The 15424-nt window shown below is 54.8% G+C and overlaps 16 non-coding genes across 16 annotated transcripts; all 16 read right to left on the reverse strand.

Moving 5' to 3' along the window:
* Positions 1-184: 184 nt before the first annotated feature.
* Positions 185-303, reverse strand: LOC126088917 (5S ribosomal RNA). The gene has a single exon (XR_007520265.1). It is a non-coding gene; the product is annotated as a 5S ribosomal RNA (ribosomal RNA).
* An 851-nt stretch (positions 304-1154) lies between these two features.
* On the reverse strand, positions 1155-1273 carry LOC126088918 (5S ribosomal RNA). Its single transcript, XR_007520266.1, has one exon. It is a non-coding gene; the product is annotated as a 5S ribosomal RNA (ribosomal RNA).
* An 851-nt stretch (positions 1274-2124) lies between these two features.
* On the reverse strand, positions 2125-2243 carry LOC126088919 (5S ribosomal RNA). Its single transcript, XR_007520267.1, has one exon. It is a non-coding gene; the product is annotated as a 5S ribosomal RNA (ribosomal RNA).
* Positions 2244-3094: 851 nt separating this feature from the next.
* LOC126089304 (5S ribosomal RNA) lies at positions 3095-3213 on the reverse strand. Its single transcript, XR_007520633.1, has one exon. It is a non-coding gene; the product is annotated as a 5S ribosomal RNA (ribosomal RNA).
* An 851-nt stretch (positions 3214-4064) lies between these two features.
* On the reverse strand, positions 4065-4183 carry LOC126088992 (5S ribosomal RNA). Its single transcript, XR_007520338.1, has one exon. It is a non-coding gene; the product is annotated as a 5S ribosomal RNA (ribosomal RNA).
* Positions 4184-5034: 851 nt separating this feature from the next.
* Positions 5035-5153, reverse strand: LOC126088920 (5S ribosomal RNA). The gene has a single exon (XR_007520268.1). It is a non-coding gene; the product is annotated as a 5S ribosomal RNA (ribosomal RNA).
* An 851-nt stretch (positions 5154-6004) lies between these two features.
* LOC126088921 (5S ribosomal RNA) lies at positions 6005-6123 on the reverse strand. Its single transcript, XR_007520269.1, has one exon. It is a non-coding gene; the product is annotated as a 5S ribosomal RNA (ribosomal RNA).
* Positions 6124-6975: 852 nt separating this feature from the next.
* On the reverse strand, positions 6976-7094 carry LOC126089305 (5S ribosomal RNA). Its single transcript, XR_007520634.1, has one exon. It is a non-coding gene; the product is annotated as a 5S ribosomal RNA (ribosomal RNA).
* Positions 7095-7945: 851 nt separating this feature from the next.
* Positions 7946-8064, reverse strand: LOC126088923 (5S ribosomal RNA). The gene has a single exon (XR_007520271.1). It is a non-coding gene; the product is annotated as a 5S ribosomal RNA (ribosomal RNA).
* Positions 8065-8915: 851 nt separating this feature from the next.
* LOC126088924 (5S ribosomal RNA) lies at positions 8916-9034 on the reverse strand. The gene has a single exon (XR_007520272.1). It is a non-coding gene; the product is annotated as a 5S ribosomal RNA (ribosomal RNA).
* Positions 9035-9885: 851 nt separating this feature from the next.
* On the reverse strand, positions 9886-10004 carry LOC126088925 (5S ribosomal RNA). The gene has a single exon (XR_007520273.1). It is a non-coding gene; the product is annotated as a 5S ribosomal RNA (ribosomal RNA).
* Positions 10005-10856: 852 nt separating this feature from the next.
* LOC126089306 (5S ribosomal RNA) lies at positions 10857-10975 on the reverse strand. The gene has a single exon (XR_007520635.1). It is a non-coding gene; the product is annotated as a 5S ribosomal RNA (ribosomal RNA).
* Positions 10976-11826: 851 nt separating this feature from the next.
* Positions 11827-11945, reverse strand: LOC126088926 (5S ribosomal RNA). Its single transcript, XR_007520274.1, has one exon. It is a non-coding gene; the product is annotated as a 5S ribosomal RNA (ribosomal RNA).
* Positions 11946-12795: 850 nt separating this feature from the next.
* On the reverse strand, positions 12796-12914 carry LOC126089307 (5S ribosomal RNA). The gene has a single exon (XR_007520636.1). It is a non-coding gene; the product is annotated as a 5S ribosomal RNA (ribosomal RNA).
* Positions 12915-13765: 851 nt separating this feature from the next.
* On the reverse strand, positions 13766-13884 carry LOC126088927 (5S ribosomal RNA). Its single transcript, XR_007520275.1, has one exon. It is a non-coding gene; the product is annotated as a 5S ribosomal RNA (ribosomal RNA).
* An 851-nt stretch (positions 13885-14735) lies between these two features.
* Positions 14736-14854, reverse strand: LOC126089308 (5S ribosomal RNA). The gene has a single exon (XR_007520637.1). It is a non-coding gene; the product is annotated as a 5S ribosomal RNA (ribosomal RNA).
* Between the last annotated feature and the right edge of the window lie 570 nt (positions 14855-15424).

The following is a 15424-nucleotide window of genomic DNA, read 5'->3' on the forward strand; positions in this document are numbered from 1 at the left end:
CTGTTTTGTCGTTTTCAAAGTCTTCTTGGCAAACTTGGTTAGCACATTCTCCCTCAAACAGAGTTAAATACTGCATTTTCGTACCATTACAGTAGTTTAAAAGGCTTAAGGAAGCATCTTTGTCACAACAGAAAGGTAGTTTGAAAATTGGGCTGGCGACATAACAAAAAAAAAACAGGAAGGGAGCCAACAGCACCCGGGTTTCCCAGGCGGTCACCCATCCAAGTACTAGCCGGGCCCGATGATGCTTAACTTCGGTGATCGGACGAGAACCGGTGTATTCATCATGGTATGGCCGTTGGCGCTCATCTAATGTAGGAGCACGGCAGAATTCGCGTTCGGCTTTTCTCCCAACACACAAAATGTTAGTTTTCGGCCGCATTTGACGAAAGCGCTTCCTTCCGCAACCGCCAGTTCCTCGAGGACGGCGCGGGGAGGCGCGCCCGGCGTCCCAGCAGAGTGACGGCCGAATTGGCGGGCGCACCGCCGCGTGTGTGAGACGCACTGCTGCTCGTTGCACCCCCTGTCATTCGCTGGGCGCGTGCAGCCTTCGACACTAGCGGAGGACGCATCTTGTCCCTGGTGTTCAGCGGAAGGCCTGTGCGGGGTGTGGCAGTGTCGTGCTGGAGGGCCCACTGGTAGCGATGTGGGCTTCCTCGCCTCGCCTCGCCTCGCCTCGCCTCGCCTCACACCAGGTGTCTGCGTAGTTTGCAGTGCATTCGCACCATTCCTATCCCTGTCCCTGTCCCCGTCCCGACTTGTCCCGACTTTGCTCGACTGCCGCTCGCTGCCGCTCGGGTCGTGGTCCATATGACAGCGCAAGCACGACAAACGTCTGCGGGACGAGACGAGACGAGACGAGACGAGACGACTAAGGAATAAATTCGTGGTTACAAATCAAATTTGGAACTCTACACTCCTACACAACAATAGGCGGTGACGTATTTCAGAAATCATCTGCCGATTCGTACTGTTTTGTCGTTTTCAAAGTCTTCTTGGCAAACTTGGTTAGCACATTCTCCCTCAAACAGAGTTAATTACTGCATTTTCGTACCATTACAGTAGTTTAAAAGGCTTAAGGAAGCATCTTTGTCACAACAGAAAGGTAGTTTGAAAATTGGGCTGGCGACATAACAAAAAAAAAACAGGAAGGGAGCCAACAGCACCCGGGTTTCCCAGGCGGTCACCCATCCAAGTACTAGCCGGGCCCGATGATGCTTAACTTCGGTGATCGGACGAGAACCGGTGTATTCATCATGGTATGGCCGTTGGCGCTCATCTAATGTAGGAGCACGGCAGAATTCGCGTTCGGCTTTTCTCCCAACACACAAAATGTTAGTTTTCGGCCGCATTTGACGAAAGCGCTTCCTTCCGCAACCGCCAGTTCCTCGAGGACGGCGCGGGGAGGCGCGCCCGGCGTCCCAGCAGAGTGACGGCCGAATTGGCGGGCGCACCGCCGCGTGTGTGAGACGCACTGCTGCTCGTTGCACCCCCTGTCATTCGCTGGGCGCGTGCAGCCTTCGACACTAGCGGAGGACGCATCTTGTCCCTGGTGTTCAGCGGAAGGCCTGTGCGGGGTGTGGCAGTGTCGTGCTGGAGGGCCCACTGGTAGCGATGTGGGCTTCCTCGCCTCGCCTCGCCACGCCTCGCCTCGCCTCACACCAGGTGTCTGCGTAGTTTGCAATGCATTCGCACCATTCCTATACCTGTCCCTGTCCCCGTCCCGACTTGTCCCGACTTTGCTCGACTGCCGCTCGCTGCCGCTGGGGTCGTGGTCCATATGACAGCCCAAGCACGACAAACTTCTGCGGGACGAGACGAGACGAGACGAGTCGAGACGACTAAGGAATAAATTCGTTTTTACAAATCAAATTTGGAACTCTACACTCCTACACAACAATAGGCGGTGACGTATTTCAGAAATCATCTGCCGATTCGTACTGTTTTGTCGTTTTCAAAGTCTTCTTGGCAAACTTGGTTAGCACATTCTCCCTCAAACAGAGTTAAATACTGCATTTTCGTACCATTACAGTAGTTTAAAAGGCTTAAGGAAGCATCTTTGTCACAACAGAAAGGTAGTTTGAAAATTGGGCTGGCGACATAACAAAAAAAAAACAGGAAGGGAGCCAACAGCACCCGGGTTTCCCAGGCGGTCACCCATCCAAGTACTAGCCGGGCCCGATGATGCTTAACTTCGGTGATCGGACGAGAACCGGTGTATTCATCATGGTATGGCCGTTGGCGCTCATCTAATGTAGGAGCACGGCAGAATTCGCGTTCGGCTTTTCTCCCAACACACAAAATGTTAGTTTTCGGCCGCATTTGACGAAAGCGCTTCCTTCCGCAACCGCCAGTTCCTCGAGGACGGCGCGGGGAGGCGCGCCCGGCGTCCCAGCAGAGTGACGGCCGAATTGGCGGGCGCACCGCCGCGTGTGTGAGACGCACTGCTGCTCGTTGCACCCCCTGTCATTCGCTGGGCGCGTGCAGCCTTCGACACTAGCGGAGGACGCATCTTGTCCCTGGTGTTCAGCGGAAGGCCTGTGCGGGGTGTGGCAGTGTCGTGCTGGAGGGCCCACTGGTAGCGATGTGGGCTTCCTCGCCTCGCCTCGCCACGCCTCGCCTCGCCTCACACCAGGTGTCTGCGTAGTTTGCAATGCATTCGCACCATTCCTATACCTGTCCCTGTCCCCGTCCCGACTTGTCCCGACTTTGCTCGACTGCCGCTCGCTGCCGCTGGGGTCGTGGTCCATATGACAGCCCAAGCACGACAAACTTCTGCGGGACGAGACGAGACGAGACGAGTCGAGACGACTAAGGAATAAATTCGTTTTTACAAATCAAATTTGGAACTCTACACTCCTACACAACAATAGGCGGTGACGTATTTCAGAAATCACCTGCCGATTCGTACTGTTTTGTCGTTTTCAAAGTCTTCTTGGCAAACTTGGTTAGCACATTCTCCCTCAAACTGAGTTAATTACTGCATTTTCGTACCATTACAGTAGTTTAAAAGGCTTAAGGAAGCATCTTTGTCACAACAGAAAGGTAGTTTGAAAATTGGGCTGGCGACATAACAAAAAAAAAACAGGAAGGGAGCCAACAGCACCCGGGTTTCCCAGGCGGTCACCCATCCAAGTACTAGCCGTGCCCGATGATGCTTAACTTCGGTGATCGGACGAGAACCGGTGTATTCATCATGGTATGGCCGTTGGCGCTCATCTAATGTAGGAGCACGGCAGAATTCTCGTTCGGCTTTTCTCCCAACACACAAAATGTTAGTTTTCGGCCGCATTTGACGAAAGCGCTTCCTTCCGCAACCGCCAGTTCCTCGAGGACGGCGCGGGGAGGCGCGCCCGGCGTCCCAGCAGAGTGACGGCCGAATTGGCGGGCGCACCGCCGCGTGTGTGAGACGCACTGCTGTTCGTTGCACCCCCTGTCATTCGCTGGGCGCGTGCAGCCTTCGACACTAGCGGAGGACGCATCTTGTCCCTGGTGTTCAGCGGAAGGCCTGTGCGGGGTGTGGCAGTGTCGTGCTGGAGGGCCCACTGGTAGCGATGTGGGCTTCCTCGCCTCGCCTCGCCTCGCCTCGCCTCGCCTCACACCAGGTGTCTGCGTAGTTTGCAGTGCATTCGCACCATTCCTATCCCTGTCCCTGTCCCCGTCCCGACTTGTCCCGACTTTGCTCGACTGCCGCTCGCTGCCGCTCGGGTCGTGGTCCATATGACAGCGCAAGCACGACAAACGTCTGCGGGACGAGACGAGACGAGACGAGTCGAGACGACTAAGGAATAAATTCGTGGTTACAAATCAAATTTGGAACTCTACACTCCTACACAACAATAGGCGGTGACGTATTTCAGAAATCATCTGCCGATTCGTACTGTTTTGTCGTTTTCAAAGTCTTCTTGGCAAACTTGGTTAGCACATTCTCCCTCAAACAGAGTTAATTACTGCATTTTCGTACCATTACAGTAGTTTAAAAGGCTTAAGGAAGCATCTTTGTCACAACAGAAAGGTAGTTTGAAAATTGGGCTGGCGACATAACAAAAAAAAAACAGGAAGGGAGCCAACAGCACCCGGGTTTCCCACGCGGTCACCCATCCAAGTACTAGCCGGGCCCGATGATGCTTAACTTCGGTGATCGGACGAGAACCGGTGTATTCATCATGGTATGGCCGTTGGCGCTCATCTAATGTAGGAGCACGGCAGAATTCGCGTTCGGCTTTTCTCCCAACACACAAAATGTTAGTTTTCGGCCGCATTTGACGAAAGCGCTTCCTTCCGCAACCGCCAGTTCCTCGAGGACGGCGCGGGGAGGCGCGCCCGGCGTCCCAGCAGAGTGACGGCCGAATTGGCGGGCGCACCGCCGCGTGTGTGAGACGCACTGCTGCTCGTTGCACCCCCTGTCATTCGCTGGGCGCGTGCAGCCTTCGACACTAGCGGAGGACGCATCTTGTCCCTGGTGTTCAGCGGAAGGCCTGTGCGGGGTGTGGCAGTGTCGTGCTGGAGGGCCCACTGGTAGCGATGTGGGCTTCCTCGCCTCGCCTCGCCACGCCTCGCCTCGCCTCACACCAGGTGTCTGCGTAGTTTGCAATGCATTCGCACCATTCCTATACCTGTCCCTGTCCCCGTCCCGACTTGTCCCGACTTTGCTCGACTGCCGCTCGCTGCCGCTGGGGTCGTGGTCCATATGACAGCCCAAGCACGACAAACTTCTGCGGGACGACACGAGACGAGACGAGTCGAGACGACTAAGGAATAAATTCGTTTTTACAAATCAAATTTGGAACTCTACACTCCTACACAACAATAGGCGGTGACGTATTTCAGAAATCACCTGCCGATTCGTACTGTTTTGTCGTTTTCAAAGTCTTCTTGGCAAACTTGGTTAGCACATTCTCCCTCAAACAGAGTTAATTACTGCATTTTCGTACCATTACAGTAGTTTAAAAGGCTTAAGGAAGCATCTTTGTCACAACAGAAAGGTAGTTTGAAAATTGGGCTGGCGACATAACAAAAAAAAAACAGGAAGGGAGCCAACAGCACCCGGGTTTCCCAGGCGGTCACCCATCCAAGTACTAGCCGGGCCCGATGATGCTTAACTTCGGTGATCGGACGAGAACCGGTGTATTCATCATGGTATGGCCGTTGGCGCTCATCTAATGTAGGAGCACGGCAGAATTCGCGTTCGGCTTTTCTCCCAACACACAAAATGTTAGTTTTCGGCCGCATTTGACGAAAGTTCTTCCTTCCGCAACCGCCAGTTCCTCGAGGACGGCGCGGGGAGGCGCGCCCGGCGTCCCAGCAGAGTGACGGCCGAATTGGCGGGCGCACCGCCGCGTGTGTGAGACGCACTGCTGCTCGTTGCACCCCCTGTCATTCGCTGGGCGCGTGCAGCCTTCGACACTAGCGGAGGACGCATCTTGTCCCTGGTGTTCAGCGGGGGGCCTGTGCGGGGTGTGGCAGTGTCGTGCTGGAGGGCCCACTGGTAGCGATGTGGGCTTCCTCGCCTCGCCTCGCCACGCCTCGCCTCGCCTCACACCAGGTGTCTGCGTAGTTTGCAATGCTTTCGCACCATTCCTATACCTGTCCCTGTCCCCGTCCCGACTTGTCCCGACTTTGCTCGACTGCCGCTCGCTGCCGCTGGGGTCGTGATCCATATGACAGCCCAAGCACGACAAACTTCTGCGGGACGAGACGAGACGAGACGAGTCGAGACGACTAAGGAATAAATTCGTTTTTACAAATCAAATTTGGAACTCTACACTCCTACACAACAATAGGCGGTGACGTATTTCAGAAATCACCTGCCGATTCGTACTGTTTTGTCGTTTTCAAAGTCTTCTTGGCAAACTTGGTTAGCACATTCTCCCTCAAACAGAGTTAATTACTGCATTTTCGTACCATTACAGTAGTTTAAAAGGCTTAAGGAAGCATCTTTGTCACAACAGAAAGGTAGTTTGAAAATTGGGCTGGCGACATAACAAAAAAAAAACAGGAAGGGAGCCAACAGCACCCGGGTTTCCCAGGCGGTCACCCATCCAAGTACTAGCCGGGCCCGATGATGCTTAACTTCGGTGATCGGACGAGAACCGGTGTATTCATCATGGTATGGCCGTTGGCGCTCATCTAATGTAGGAGCACGGCAGAATTCGCGTTCGGCTTTTCTCCCAACACACAAAATGTTAGTTTTCGGCCGCATTTGACGAAAGCGCTTCCTTCCGCAACCGCCAGTTCCTCGAGGACGGCGCGGGGAGGCGCGCCCGGCGTCCCAGCAGAGTGACGGCCGAATTGGCGGGCGCACCGCCGCGTGTGTGAGACGCACTGCTGCTCGTTGCACCCCCTGTCATTCGCTGGGCGCGTGCAGCCTTCGACACTAGCGGAGGACGCATCTTGTCCCTGGTGTTCAGCGGAAGGCCTGTGCGGGGTGTGGCAGTGTCGTGCTGGAGGGCCCACTGGTAGCGATGTGGGCTTCCTCGCCTCGCCTCGCCACGCCTCGCCTCGCCTCACACCAGGTGTCTGCGTAGTTTGCAATGCTTTCGCACCATTCCTATACCTGTCCCTGTCCCCGTCCCGACTTGTCCCGACTTTGCTCGACTGCCGCTCGCTGCCGCTGGGGTCGTGGTCCATATGACAGCCCAAGCACGACAAACTTCTGCGGGACGAGACGAGACGAGACGAGTCGAGACGACTAAGGAATAAATTCGTTTTTACAAATCAAATTTGGAACTCTACACTCCTACACAACAATAGGCGGTGACGTATTTCAGAAATCACCTGCCGATTCGTACTGTTTTGTCGTTTTCAAAGTCTTCTTGGCAAACTTGGTTAGCACATTCTCCCTCAAACTGAGTTAATTACTGCATTTTCGTACCATTACAGTAGTTTAAAAGGCTTAAGGAAGCATCTTTGTCACAACAGAAAGGTAGTTTGAAAATTGGGCTGGCGACATAACAAAAAAAAAAACAGGAAGGGAGCCAACAGCACCCGGGTTTCCCAGGCGGTCACCCATCCAAGTACTAGCCGTGCCCGATGATGCTTAACTTCGGTGATCGGACGAGAACCGGTGTATTCATCATGGTATGGCCGTTGGCGCTCATCTAATGTAGGAGCACGGCAGAATTCTCGTTCGGCTTTTCTCCCAACACACAAAATGTTAGTTTTCGGCCGCATTTGACGAAAGCGCTTCCTTCCGCAACCGCCAGTTCCTCGAGGACGGCGCGGGGAGGCGCGCCCGGCGTCCCAGCAGAGTGACGGCCGAATTGGCGGGCGCACCGCCGCGTGTGTGAGACGCACTGCTGTTCGTTGCACCCCCTGTCATTCGCTGGGCGCGTGCAGCCTTCGACACTAGCGGAGGACGCATCTTGTCCCTGGTGTTCAGCGGAAGGCCTGTGCGGGGTGTGGCAGTGTCGTGCTGGAGGGCCCACAGGTAGCGATGTGGGCTTCCTCGCCTCGCCTCGCCTCGCCTCGCCTCGCCTCACACCAGGTGTCTGCGTAGTTTGCAGTGCATTCGCACCATTCCTATCCCTGTCCCTGTCCCCGTCCCGACTTGTCCCGACTTTGCTCGACTGCCGCTCGCTGCCGCTCGGGTCGTGGTCCATATGACAGCCCAAGCACGACAAACTTCTGCGGGACGAGACGAGACGAGACGAGTCGAGACGACTAAGGAATAAATTCGTTTTTACAAATCAAATTTGGAACTCTACACTCCTACACAACAATAGGCGGTGACGTATTTCAGAAATCATCTGCCGATTCGTACTGTTTTGTCGTTTTCAAAGTCTTCTTGGCAAACTTGGTTAGCACATTCTCCCTCAAACAGAGTTAATTACTGCATTTTCGTACCATTACAGTAGTTTAAAAGGCTTAAGGAAGCATCTTTGTCACAACAGAAAGGTAGTTTGAAAATTGGGCTGGCGACATAACAAAAAAAAAACAGGAAGGGAGCCAACAGCACCCGGGTTTCCCAGGCGGTCACCCATCCAAGTACTAGCCGGGCCCGATGATGCTTAACTTCGGTGATCGGACGAGAACCGGTGTATTCATCATGGTATGGCCGTTGGCGCTCATCTAATGTAGGAGCACGGCAGAATTCGCGTTCGGCTTTTCTCCCAACACACAAAATGTTAGTTTTCGGCCGCATTTGACGAAAGCGCTTCCTTCCGCAACCGCCAGTTCCTCGAGGACGGCGCGGGGAGGCGCGCCCGGCGTCCCAGCAGAGTGACGGCCGAATTGGCGGGCGCACCGCCGCGTGTGTGAGACGCACTGCTGCTCGTTGCACCCCCTGTCATTCGCTGGGCGCGTGCAGCCTTCGACACTAGCGGAGGACGCATCTTGTCCCTGGTGTTCAGCGGAAGGCCTGTGCGGGGTGTGGCAGTGTCGTGCTGGAGGGCCCACTGGTAGCGATGTGAGCTTCCTCGCCTCGCCTCGCCACGCCTCGCCTCGCCTCACACCAGGTGTCTGCGTAGTTTGCAATGCATTCGCACCATTCCTATACCTGTCCCTGTCCCCGTCCCGACTTGTCCCGACTTTGCTCGACTGCCGCTCGCTGCCGCTGGGGTCGTGGTCCATATGACAGCCCAAGCACGACAAACTTCTGCGGGACGAGACGAGACGAGACGAGTCGAGACGACTAAGGAATAAATTCGTTTTTACAAATCAAATTTGGAACTCTACACTCCTACACAACAATAGGCGGTGACGTATTTCAGAAATCACCTGCCGATTCGTACTGTTTTGTCGTTTTCAAAGTCTTCTTGGCAAACTTGGTTAGCACATTCTCCCTCAAACTGAGTTAATTACTGCATTTTCGTACCATTACAGTAGTTTAAAAGGCTTAAGGAAGCATCTTTGTCACAACAGAAAGGTAGTTTGAAAATTGGGCTGGTGACATAACAAAAAAAAAACAGGAAGGGAGCCAACAGCACCCGGGTTTCCCAGGCGGTCACCCATCCAAGTACTAGCCGGGCCCGATGATGCTTAACTTCGGTGATCGGACGAGAACCGGTGTATTCATCATGGTATGGCCGTTGGCGCTCATCTAATGTAGGAGCACGGCAGAATTCGCGTTCGGCTTTTCTCCCAACACACAAAATGTTAGTTTTCGGCCGCATTTGACGAAAGTTCTTCCTTCCGCAACCGCCAGTTCCTCGAGGACGGCGCGGGGAGGCGCGCCCGGCGTCCCAGCAGAGTGACGGCCGAATTGGCGGGCGCACCGCCGCGTGTGTGAGACGCACTGCTGCTCGTTGCACCCCCTGTCATTCGCTGGGCGCGTGCAGCCTTCGACACTAGCGGAGGACGCATCTTGTCCCTGGTGTTCAGCGGGGGGCCTGTGCGGGGTGTGGCAGTGTCGTGCTGGAGGGCCCACTGGTAGCGATGTGGGCTTCCTCGCCTCGCCTCGCCACGCCTCGCCTCGCCTCACACCAGGTGTCTGCGTAGTTTGCAATGCTTTCGCACCATTCCTATACCTGTCCCTGTCCCCGTCCCGACTTGTCCCGACTTTGCTCGACTGCCGCTCGCTGCCGCTGGGGTCGTGATCCATATGACAGCCCAAGCACGACAAACTTCTGCGGGACGAGACGAGACGAGACGAGTCGAGACGACTAAGGAATAAATTCGTTTTTACAAATCAAATTTGGAACTCTACACTCCTACACAACAATAGGCGGTGACGTATTTCAGAAATCACCTGCCGATTCGTACTGTTTTGTCGTTTTCAAAGTCTTCTTGGCAAACTTGGTTAGCACATTCTCCCTCAAACAGAGTTAATTACTGCATTTTCGTACCATTACAGTAGTTTAAAAGGCTTAAGGAAGCATCTTTGTCACAACAGAAAGGTAGTTTGAAAATTGGGCTGGCGACATAACAAAAAAAAAACAGGAAGGGAGCCAACAGCACCCGGGTTTCCCAGGCGGTCACCCATCCAAGTACTAGCCGGGCCCGATGATGCTTAACTTCGGTGATCGGACGAGAACCGGTGTATTCATCATGGTATGGCCGTTGGCGCTCATCTAATGTAGGAGCACGGCAGAATTCGCGTTCGGCTTTTCTCCCAACACACAAAATGTTAGTTTTCGGCCGCATTTGACGAAAGCGCTTCCTTCCGCAACCGCCAGTTCCTCGAGGACGGCGCGGGGAGGCGCGCCCGGCGTCCCAGCAGAGTGACGGCCGAATTGGCGGGCGCACCGCCGCGTGTGTGAGACGCACTGCTGCTCGTTGCACCCCCTGTCATTCGCTGGGCGCGTGCAGCCTTCGACACTAGCGGAGGACGCATCTTGTCCCTGGTGTTCAGCGGAAGGCCTGTGCGGGGTGTGGCAGTGTCGTGCTGGAGGGCCCACTGGTAGCGATGTGGGCTTCCTCGCCTCGCCTCGCCACGCCTCGCCTCGCCTCACACCAGGTGTCTGCGTAGTTTGCAATGCTTTCGCACCATTCCTATACCTGTCCCTGTCCCCGTCCCGACTTGTCCCGACTTTGCTCGACTGCCGCTCGCTGCCGCTGGGGTCGTGGTCCATATGACAGCCCAAGCACGACAAACTTCTGCGGGACGAGACGAGACGAGACGAGTCGAGACGACTAAGGAATAAATTCGTTTTTACAAATCAAATTTGGAACTCTACACTCCTACACAACAATAGGCGGTGACGTATTTCAGAAATCACCTGCCGATTCGTACTGTTTTGTCGTTTTCAAAGTCTTCTTGGCAAACTTGGTTAGCACATTCTCCCTCAAACTGAGTTAATTACTGCATTTTCGTACCATTACAGTAGTTTAAAAGGCTTAAGGAAGCATCTTTGTCACAACAGAAAGGTAGTTTGAAAATTGGGCTGGCGACATAACAAAAAAAAAAACAGGAAGGGAGCCAACAGCACCCGGGTTTCCCAGGCGGTCACCCATCCAAGTACTAGCCGTGCCCGATGATGCTTAACTTCGGTGATCGGACGAGAACCGGTGTATTCATCATGGTATGGCCGTTGGCGCTCATCTAATGTAGGAGCACGGCAGAATTCTCGTTCGGCTTTTCTCCCAACACACAAAATGTTAGTTTTCGGCCGCATTTGACGAAAGCGCTTCCTTCCGCAACCGCCAGTTCCTCGAGGACGGCGCGGGGAGGCGCGCCCGGCGTCCCAGCAGAGTGACGGCCGAATTGGCGGGCGCACCGCCGCGTGTGTGAGACGCACTGCTGTTCGTTGCACCCCCTGTCATTCGCTGGGCGCGTGCAGCCTTCGACACTAGCGGAGGACGCATCTTGTCCCTGGTGTTCAGCGGAAGGCCTGTGCGGGGTGTGGCAGTGTCGTGCTGGAGGGCCCACAGGTAGCGATGTGGGCTTCCTCGCCTCGCCTCGCCTCGCCTCGCCTCGCCTCACACCAGGTGTCTGCGTAGTTTGCAGTGCATTCGCACCATTCCTATCCCTGTCCCTGTCCCCGTCCCGACTTGTCCCGACTTTGCTCGACTGCCGCTCGCTGCCGCTCGGGTCGTGGTCCATATGACAGCCCAAGCACGACAAACTTCTGCGGGACGAGACGAGACGAGACGAGTCGAGACGACTAAGGAATAAATTCGTTTTTACAAATCAAATTTGGAACTCTACACTCCTACACAACAATAGGCGGTGACGTATTTCAGAAATCATCTGCCGATTCGTACTGTTTTGTCGTTTTCAAAGTCTTCTTGGCAAACTTGGTTAGCACATTCTCCCTCAAACAGAGTTAATTACTGCATTTTCGTACCATTACAGTAGTTTAAAAGGCTTAAGGAAGCATCTTTGTCACAACAGAAAGGTAGTTTGAAAATTGGGCTGGCGACATAACAAAAAAAAAACAGGAAGGGAGCCAACAGCACCCGGGTTTCCCAGGCGGTCACCCATCCAAGTACTAGCCGGGCCCGATGATGCTTAACTTCGGTGATCGGACGAGAACCGGTGTATTCATCATGGTATGGCCGTTGGCGCTCATCTAATGTAGGAGCACGGCAGAATTCGCGTTCGGCTTTTCTCCCAACACACAAAATGTTAGTTTTCGGCCGCATTTGACGAAAGCGCTTCCTTCCGCAACCGCCAGTTCCTCGAGGACGGCGCGGGGAGGCGCGCCCGGCGTCCCAGCAGAGTGACGGCCGAATTGGCGGGCGCACCGCCGCGTGTGTGAGACGCACTGCTGCTCGTTGCACCCCCTGTCATTCGCTGGGCGCGTGCAGCCTTCGACACTAGCGGAGGACGCATCTTGTCCCTGGTGTTCAGCGGAAGGCCTGTGCGGGGTGTGGCAGTGTCGTGCTGGAGGGCCCACTGGTAGCGATGTGAGCTTCCTCGCCTCGCCTCGCCACGCCTCGCCTCGCCTCACACCAGGTGTCTGCGTAGTTTGCAATGCATTCGCACCATTCCTATACCTGTCCCTGTCCCCGTCCCGACTTGTCCCGACTTTGCTCGACTGCCGCTCGCTGCCGCTGGGGTCGTGGTCCATATGACAGCCCAAGCACGACAAACTTCTGCGGGACGAGACGAGACGAGACGAGTCGAGACGACTAAGGAATAAATTCGTTTTTACAAATCAAATTTGGAACTCTACACTCCTACACAACAATAGGCGGTGACGTATTTCAGAAATCACCTGCCGATTCGTACTGTTTTGTCGTTTTCAAAGTCTTCTTGGCAAACTTGGTTAGCACATTCTCCCTCAAACTGAGTTAATTACTGCATTTTCGTACCATTACAGTAGTTTAAAAGGCTTAAGGAAGCATCTTTGTCACAACAGAAAGGTAGTTTGAAAATTGGGCTGGTGACATAACAAAAAAAAACAGGAAGGGAGCCAACAGCACCCGGGTTTCCCAGGCGGTCACCCATCCAAGTACTAGCCGTGCCCGATGATGCTTAACTTCGGTGATCGGACGAGAACCGGTGTATTCATCATGGTATGGCCGTTGGCGCTCATCTAATGTAGGAGCACGGCAGAATTCGCGTTCGGCTTTTCTCCCAACACACAAAATGTTAGTTTTCGGCCGCATTTGACGAAAGCGCTTCCTTCCGCAACCGCCAGTTCCTCGAGGACGGCGCGGGGAGGCGCGCCCGGCGTCCCAGCAGAGTGACGGCCGAATTGGCGGGCGCACCGCCGCGTGTGTGAGACGCACTGCTGTTCGTTGCACCCCCTGTCATTCGCTGGGCGCGTGCAGCCTTCGACACTAGCGGAGGACGCATCTTGTCCCTGGTGTTCAGCGGAAGGCCTGTGCGGGGTGTGGCAGTGTCGTGCTGGAGGGCCCACTGGTAGCGATGTGGGCTTCCTCGCCTCGCCTCGCCTCGCCTCGCCTCGCCTCACACCAGGTGTCTGCGTAGTTTGCAGTGCATTCGCACCATTCCTATCCCTGTCCCTGTCCCCGTCCCGACTTGTCCCGACTTTGCTCGACTGCCGCTCGCTGCCGCTCGGGTCGTGGTCCATATGACAGCGCAAGCACGACAAACGTCTGCGGGACGAGACGAGACGAGACGAGACGAGACGACTAAGGAATAAATTCGTGGTTACAAATCAAATTTGGAACTCTACACTCCTACACAACAATAGGCGGTGACGTATTTCAGAAATCATCTGCCGATTCGTACTGTTTTGTCGTTTTCAAAGTCTTCTTGGCAAACTTGGTTAGCACATTCTCCCTCAAACAGAGTTAATTACTGCATTTTCGTACCATTACAGTAGTTTAAAAGGCTTAAGGAAGCATCTTTGTCACAACAGAAAGGTAGTTTGAAAATTGGGCTGGCGACATAACAAAAAAAAAACAGGAAGGGAGCCAACAGCACCCGGGTTTCCCAGGCGGTCACCCATCCAAGTACTAGCCGGGCCCGATGATGCTTAACTTCGGTGATCGGACGAGAACCGGTGTATTCATCATGGTATGGCCGTTGGCGCTCATCTAATGTAGGAGCACGGCAGAATTCGCGTTCGGCTTTTCTCCCAACACACAAAATGTTAGTTTTCGGCCGCATTTGACGAAAGCGCTTCCTTCCGCAACCGCCAGTTCCTCGAGGACGGCGCGGGGAGGCGCGCCCGGCGTCCCAGCAGAGTGACGGCCGAATTGGCGGGCGCACCGCCGCGTGTGTGAGACGCACTGCTGCTCGTTGCACCCCCTGTCATTCGCTGGGCGCGTGCAGCCTTCGACACTAGCGGAGGACGCATCTTGTCCCTGGTGTTCAGCGGAAGGCCTGTGCGGGGTGTGGCAGTGTCGTGCTGGAGGGCCCACTGGTAGCGATGTGGGCTTCCTCGCCTCGCCTCCCCACGCCTCGCCTCGCCTCACACCAGGTGTCTGCGTAGTTTGCAATGCATTCGCACCATTCCTATACCTGTCCCTGTCCCCGTCCCGACTTGTCCCGACTTTGCTCGACTGCCGCTCGCTGCCGCTGGGGTCGTGGTCCATATGACAGCCCAAGCACGACAAACTTCTGCGGGACGACACGAGACGAGACGAGTCGAGACGACTAAGGAATAAATTCGTTTTTACAAATCAATTTTGGAACTCTACACTCCTACACAACAATAGGCGGTGACGTATTTCAGAAATCACCTGCCGATTCGTACTGTTTTGTCGTTTTCAAAGTCTTCTTGGCAAACTTGGTTAGCACATTCTCCCTCAAACTGAGTTAATTACTGCATTTTCGTACCATTACAGTAGTTTAAAAGGCTTAAGGAAGCATCTTTGTCACAACAGAAAGGTAGTTTGAAAATTGGGCTGGCGACATAACAAAAAAAAAACAGGAAGGGAGCCAACAGCACCCGGGTTTCCCAGGCGGTCACCCATCCAAGTACTAGCCGTGCCCGATGATGCTTAACTTCGGTGATCGGACGAGAACCGGTGTATTCATCATGGTATGGCCGTTGGCGCTCATCTAATGTAGGAGCACGGCAGAATTCTCGTTCGGCTTTTCTCCCAACACACAAAATGTTAGTTTTCGGCCGCATTTGACGAAAGCGCTTCCTTCCGCAACCGCCAGTTCCTCGAGGACGGCGTGGGGAGGCGCGCCCGGCGTCCCAGCAGAGTGACGGCCGAATTGGCGGGCGCACCGCCGCGTGTGTGAGACGCACTGCTGTTCGTTGCACCCCCTGTCATTCGCTGGGCGCGTGCAGCCTTCGACACTAGCGGAGGACGCATCTTGTCCCTGGTGTTCAGCGGAAGGCCTGTGCGGGGTGTGGCAGTGTCGTGCTGGAGGGCCCACTGGTAGCGATGTGGGCTTCCTCGCCTCGCCTCGCCTCGCCTCGCCTCGCCTCACACCAGGTGTCTGCGTAGTTTGCAGTGCATTCGCACCATTCCTATCCCTGTCCCTGTCCCCGTCCCGACTTGTCCCGACTTTGCTCGACTGCCGCTCGCTGCCGCTCGGGTCGTGGTCCATATGACAGCGCAAGCACGACAAACGTCTGCGGGACGAGACGAGACGAGACGAGACGAGACGACT

This window comes from Schistocerca cancellata, chromosome 6, assembly GCF_023864275.1.
Source record: "Schistocerca cancellata isolate TAMUIC-IGC-003103 chromosome 6, iqSchCanc2.1, whole genome shotgun sequence".
Lineage (NCBI taxonomy): Eukaryota > Metazoa > Arthropoda > Insecta > Orthoptera > Acrididae > Schistocerca > Schistocerca cancellata.